The sequence below is a fragment of the Rhincodon typus genome, chromosome 1, assembly GCF_021869965.1.
Source record: "Rhincodon typus isolate 14 chromosome 1, sRhiTyp1.1, whole genome shotgun sequence".
In the NCBI taxonomy this organism is placed as follows: Eukaryota; Metazoa; Chordata; class Chondrichthyes; order Orectolobiformes; family Rhincodontidae; genus Rhincodon; species Rhincodon typus.
Window position 1 is genome coordinate 30,477,459 of NC_063332.1, and position 7,647 is coordinate 30,485,105.

A 7,647-nucleotide genomic window follows, 5' to 3' on the forward strand; every position below is an offset into this window, starting at 1 on the left:
ACACACACCTGCACACGCACACACACACACACACACACACACACACATACACCCACACCTGCACACACACACACACATACACACACACACACACACACACATATCTCAGGTCCAGTGTCCTCCCTCAGCTGATGAATCAGTACACCTCCATGTTGAACAGCACTTGGAAGAAGCACTGAGAGTGCCATGGGTGCAAAACGTACTCTGTGCAGGGGATTTCAATATCCACCACCAAGAGCAGCTTGGCAGCAGCACTACAGATGGAGCTGGTTGTGTCCTAAAGGCCATAGTTACTAGAGGGAAGCAACAAGAGGGAAAAACTTACTTGACCTCATCCTTACCAATTTGTCAGCTGTAGATGGGACTGTCCATGACAGTTATCGGTAAGAGTGACAATCCCATCTTCAAACTGAGGATACCCTCCATTTTGTTGTATGTCATTATCACTGTGATAAATGGAATGACCTTTAACAGATCTAACAAATCAAGAGGCTTTGTGAACTCATGGCCAAACATATCCTCCAACTTAGCATTACCATCAAGGCTGGAACCAAAATGAAAAATGCAGGAAGGCTTGCTTAGACCAGCACCAGTCATGAATAAAAATGAGGTGTTAACTTGTTAAAGCTACAAAACAGGGCTACTTGTGTGCAAAACAGCATAAGCAGTAATTAATTGCCATGTTATTCAATTTGACAACCAACAGATCATATCTAAGCTCTATCCCCAACAAGATAAAATCTAACCATCACCCTTTGACATTCAACAGCATTTTATTGCTGAATCCTCCATTACCAGCATTCGGGAGGTTACCATTGACTGGAAACTCAACTGAACTTCCTATATAAATACAATGGCTACAAGAGCAGGTCAGAGGTTAGGAATCTTACAGTGAATAACTCACCTTCAAACTCCTAAGCTTGTCCACCATTTGGAAGGCACAGTCATGGGTGTGAAGAATATCTCCCACTTGCCAGGATGTGTGTAACTCTAACAACACTCTACAAGCTTTATACTATCCAGGAGGAAGCAGCTTATTTGATTGGCACCAGATCCACAAGCATCCAGTCCGTCCACCACTGATGGTCAGTATCAGCTGTGATACCATCTACAGGAATTCACCAAAGATTCCTAGACAGCACATTATAAACCCAACAACCTCTACCATCTAGAAGGACAAGGGCAGTAGATATATGGGAACATGATGTCCTGCAAGTTTCCCTCCAAGCCACACACTATTCAGGCTTGGAAAGGTATCACTGTTCCTTCAGTGTTGTTTGGTTAAAATTCTGCAATTTCCTTGGGATTGTGGGTCTACTGTACCATGTAGAGTGCAGCGGTTCAAGAAAGCAACTCAGCACAATCTTCTCAAGGACAACGAGGGATGGGCAAATAATGCATGATGAATCAGAGGTACCCATGAATGAATTTTTTTTAAAAACTTGATTTTTTCAAGTTGCAGAAGTCCCCTGGTATTTTACCTACATAACAGTATCCAACTTCTATTTCAATTTATATAGAATGATAGAATTTTACAGTACAGAAGGAAGCCATTCGATCCATCATGTCTGTACTGGCTCCTGAAAGAGTTACCCAGCTGGTCCCACTCTCCAGCCCTATCTCAGTCACCCTGTAATGTCATCCCTTTCAAATATATGTCAGCTCTTCTTTGAAACCTCCTATATGCTTCCACCACTCCCCCAGGTAACACATTCCAAATCCTAACAACTCTCTGAGTAAAGAAGTTTCTCTCATATTCCAAAAAGGAATAATATGAGGTTCCTTGGATTAGACACAGCCCTGTTGGAGCTGACTTAATGTTGCTGTTATTTATTTCTATTTTGTTATTTATTTCTATTTTGTAAAAGTAATATCTGCACCAATTGGACACAAGTATAGAGAACACTGCATGATATGTTTTATAAGATGTATAAAGAGATAACGTATAAATACCAGAGAAAGGTAGCCAAAAATATAAAAACGAATAAGAAAACTTTCTTCAGATATTTAAAAAAGAAAATATTTAACAAAGTAAATGCTGGTCCTTTAGAAAATGAATCTGGGAAATTTGCGATAGAAGACAGATATTTTGCTTTGCTCTTCACTGGAGAAGATACAAGAGGCATCCTGGAAATAGCTATAAGTCAGGAATTGAAAGGGAGGGAGGAACTCAAGAAAATTACAATTACTAGAGAAGTAGTACCCAGGCCCTGATGGAGTTCATCCTAGGGTCTTAAAAGATAGTTAGTTGGACAGAAAATGTATTGGTATTAATTTTCTAACCTTTTTGATTCAGGGAAGGTTCCTTTACACTGTAAAGTGGCTAAGTAATTTCTTCAGCCAAAAAGGGAGGGAGACAGAAAGCAGGAAACTAAAGGCCAGTTAGCTTAATATCTGTCATTGGGAAAATGTTAGAAGCTGTTATTAAAGATGTTATAACAGGGAATTTGGATAAATTCAAGGTAATCAAACAGAGCCAACATGATTTTGTCAAAGGAAAATCATGTTTAACCAATTTATTGGAGTCCTTTTCTTCTTTATTCATTCACAGGATGAGGGTGTCACTGATCAAGCAGCATTTATTGCCCATCCCTGATTGCCCAGAGGGCAGTTAAGAGTCAATCACATTGCTGCGGGTCTGGAGTCACATGTAGGCCAGGCCAGGTAAGGATGGCAGTTTTCTTCCCTAAAGGACATCAGTGAACCAGATGGGTTTTCCCTGACAATTGGCAATGGATTTATGGTCATTGTTAGACCTTTAATTCCAGATATTTATTGAATTCAATTTCCACCATCTGCCATGGTGTAATTCGAACCCAGGTCATGGAACACTACTTGGGTCACTGGATTAACAGTCCAGTAATAATACCATTAGGCCATCGCCTCCCCAATGAAATAGTAACTTTTGCTGTAGATAAAGGGGAAACTAATGGTTGTATTGTACTAAGATTTTCTAAAGACATTTGATAAGGTGACACATCAAAGATTGTACAAATTAAAAGCTCATAATATTGGAGGTAATAAGTTTGGATAGTAGACAATTGACTGGATAAGGAAGCGGAGAATTTGAATAAATGGTTCTTTTTCAGACTGGCACAATGTCATGTGTGGTGTGCTCAGAGGTCAGTGCTGGGCCCTCAACTCTTTACAATGTATGTAAATGATTTTGATGAAGGTACGGAAGGTATGGTAGCTAAATTTTCTGATTACACAAAGATAGGTCGGAAAATGATTTGTGAATAAAACATGAGCCTACAAATGGATATAGATACGTTCTCTGAGTGGGCAAAGATCTGACAAATAGAGTATAATGTGGGAAAGAAACATATTATCTAAATGGTGAGAAGTTGCAGAGCACCGAGCTGCAGAGAGATCTCAATGTCCTAGTGCATAAGCTATAGAAGAGTAGTGTGAAGGTACAGTAAGTAATAGGAAAGCTAATAGAATAGTTGGTGGGATAGGTAATGCATTGATTTTAATTTTCTAATACATTCGATTCGGAGGAGGTTCCTCTAGATTGCAAATTAGCCAATGTAACTCCTTAATCCAAAAAGGGAGGGAGGGTCACTGGACCCGAAATGTTAACTCTGCTTTCTTTCCACAGATGCTGCCAGACCTGATGAGTTTTTCCAGCAATTTCTGGTTTTGAAGCCAATAGAGTGTTATGTTTTATTGCAAAGGGAATTGAATGCAAGAGGAGGGAAGTTCGAAGGCATTGGTGAGACTGTGCATGGAGTACAGTGTATAATACTGGCCACCACGTGTATGTATGTTAATGTGTTGGAAGCAGGTCAAGAAGGTTTGCTAAGCTAATACCTAGAATAAGCCATTGCCGATTGAGGAAATGCTAGACAGTCTAGGCCTGTGTCCTCTGGAGTTCAGAAGAGTCAGAGGTGACTTAATTGAAACATATAAGATCCTGAGAGGACTTGACCAGGTGGCTGTGGAAAGAATGTTTCCTCTTATGAGACAGCCGAGAACTAGGGGTTATAGTTTGAAAATTAGGAATTACCCATTTAAGACAGAGATGATGGAAAAATAATTCTCTCAAATTGTATGCTTTTTTCTTGGAATTCCCTTCCTCAAAAGGACCATGGATGCAGAATCTTTAAATACATTTCAGGCAGAAGTGTTTAGATTCTTGATTACTAAGGGGATGGAAGATTATCAGGGATATGCAGGAATGTAGAGTTGAGGTTAAAATCAGATCAGTCATTCAGCTTACTGAATTGCAGAGCAGGCTTGATTCATTGAATGGCCTACACTTGTTCCTTGTTCCTATGTTTGTATGTTATATTATTGGCTACATTATTTAGATAGTTTGATAGCCTGGGAGGCAGGAATCTTCACAATTTTTAAGAGGGACGTGGATGAGCGCTTGAAATACCATAACATTCAAGACCAGGGCCAAGTGCTGAAATGTGGGATTAGTGTAGATAGGCCGGAGCAGTCTGGATGGGCTGAAGGGCCTCTTCTGTGCTATATGACTCAATGACTCGAATATCCAGTGAACAGGAATTCAGAATTTGTGTCGTATCAGGGCCAATGTCTAGACTTCATTACTAGTTCTTGTGAGGAGTAGAATGGCTGACCATAGATAATGGGGAACCACGATTTCAAAAGCAAAACATGCAGAAATAGCAGAAGCTTGTAACCAGGTAGGAAAATACCCAAATCAGAACACATCAGGGTTAATTTAATCAGGACTACCCTTGTCAACATTTTTCTTTATTCACTCATGGGATGTGGGCACCACCAACTGGGCCAACATTTATTACCAATCCCTAATAGGAATCAAACACATTGCTATGGGTCCGGAGCCACATGTAGGTTGGATCAGGTGAGAAAATCAGTTTCCTTCCTAAAAGATATTAGTGAATCCAATGGGTTTTTACAATTGACAATAGTCATCATTAGACTTCAAATTACAGAATTTTATTAAATTCAAATCCAACTTGACGTTTAAACTTGGGTCTCCAAAATGTTTCCTGGGCCTTTGTATTACTAGTCCAGCAACAAAACTATTCAGGCATTAACTCTCCTATTAATCCCTTTAGGGGAGGTGATGATGTAATAATAATGTCACTGGTCTAGTAAACCAGAGCCTCTAATGTTGTGGGACAAAGGTGCAAATCCTACCATTGCAAATAATGTAACTTGAAATCAATAAAGATCTGGAATGAAAAGATTAGCCTAACCACCCCACTGTTGATTGTTGTAAAAACCCATCCAGTTTACCATTTCCCTTTAGGAAAGGAAATCAGTCATCCTTACCTGGTCTGTCCTGCATGAGACTCCACACCCATGGCAATGACTGTTCACTGCCTACCCATGGACACTAACTGTTGGACTATGTTGCCCACATCCCATGAACAAATTAAGAAAGGAAACAACAAAATGTAATACATAAATTCTTCTTGGTAAATATATAACTCATCTGGCATGACAAATTATGAGGCACTTAAATTTAATTTGCTCAATTATATGATTGATTTTTCTTTTAAATTTCCCAGACTCTAAAGGTATGATATTTGGATTTCTGCTGGTGTTAGCAGCCTGGCATACTTTGCCTGTCACTGTCTTCTTGTTTCTTTTATTAATTCCTTAGAATGTGTGTTGAGGCAAGACAAGTATTTATTTCCCATCCCTAAGTGCCCTTTAGAAGGTGATAGTGAATCAACAGCGTGCACACTGCTGTCATCTGTGAACCCAGAAAAATGAGTGTTGATTCTTTAATAACGGAAAGCAAGGTTCACTGAACTCAAAACATTAATTCTGTTTCTATCTCCACAGATGCTGCCAGACCTGCTGAGTCTCTCCAGCAATTTTTGATTTTATTTAAACTAATATAATCTGTTATCTTCATTGGTAAGCAATAAATGACTTCTTACTACTTAAGTTAATGCCTCTGCTGCCAAGTGGGGAAAGATGGCCCATAGTGAGTATTGCAAGAAGAATTGGTGGCCGCATATTTATTCAAAGGAGATCCTAGAAGAACCAGATACCTGTTACAAACTTCACCCACAACAATGATACACAGAGAAATTAGAAATAACTAACAGGACTTTTTGGTTTTTTAAGATTTGATTTCATCTTCAGTAAGACAGTGAGCATTGTTAACATTTTGCTTACCTCTTTAATAATGCACCACATGGAATCTGTGTTTATTATCATTAATATTGTTTTTATATTGACTGAAACTCAGTGCATTGCACACTGCTGTAAGTATAGGTTATCCAAGTCAACAATGCAAGCTGTGGTTTTCTTAAAATCTTGTCTCAAGAATCTTGTAGTGATAATTGTTACTTTAATTCCAACTATAGGAAAATGCTATGTCTGCTGATGTTGAATCAGGAGGTATTGTTGCACAGTGTAGTATGGTGAACATGGAAGAAAGAAGCAATGATTGACGTGAAGACTAAATCAATACTTATCTATTATGCCTGTACCAATGGTACTGAAGTGGATATGGTCGAGAGCTTCAATTTCCTTGGAGTAAATATCGCCAACAATCTATCCGGGTTCATTCACGTCAATGCTACAGTCAAGAAAGCACACTGATGCCTCTACTTCCTCAGAAGGTTAAGGACATTCGGCATGTTCACAATGACTCTGACCAATTTCTATTAATGCACCATAGAAAACATCCTATCCAGAAGACTGTGAGAAATTATAAAGAGTTGTAAACACAGCCCAGTCCATCATAAAAACCAGCCTTCCTCCCATTGACTCTGTCTACACTTCCCACTGCCTCGGGAAAGCAGCCGACATAATCAAAGTCTCCTCCCACCCCAGCTATGCTCTCTTCCACCCTCTTCCATTGGACAGAAGATACAAAAGTTTGAAAACATGTACCAACAGATTTAAGAACAGCTTTTCCCCCGCTGTTGTCAGACTTATGAACGAACCTCTCATATATTAAAGTTGATCTTTCTCGACATCCTTCTCTCTAGCTGTAACACTATGTTCTGCACTCTGTTCTATTACCCTAATGTACTTATGTAGGGTATGATTTGTCTGGATAGCACACAAAACAATACTTTTCACTATATCTGAGTACATCTGACAATAATAAATCAAGTCAAATGAAAAAACTAGGCAGATAGTTGATAAAAAGGAGAATATAAGGATATGGGAGCAGAGCAGGCACATGCATTAGGACTACAGCTTCTGTTAAGGATAAGAAGCAGCTGGACAATGCTGGACCTACTGATTTTAGGATAACCAAGTCTGCATGTAGCCTAACCAGCTGTCCTTAAAAAAGTATTTGAATATGTCACCAAAAGGATACAATTTTGGCAGTGGGACAGAACCGAACTTGTGCTTTACTATGGACCTGCTTGGTGCCACGCAGCAGAATCATAGAATATAGAACATAGAACAGTACAGCACAGTACAGGTCCTTCGGCCCACGATGTTGTGCCGAACTTTTACCCTAATCCTAAGGTCTATCTAACCTCCGCCCCTACCTTATACTATCATCCATATGCCTATCTAATAGCCGCTTAAATGCCCCTAATGAGGCCGACTCCACTACCCTCTCTGGCAATGCATTCCACACCCCTACTACTCTCTGAGTAAAGAACCTACCTCTGATGTCTCCCCTATATCTACCTCCACTCACTTTAAAACTATGCCACCTCGTAA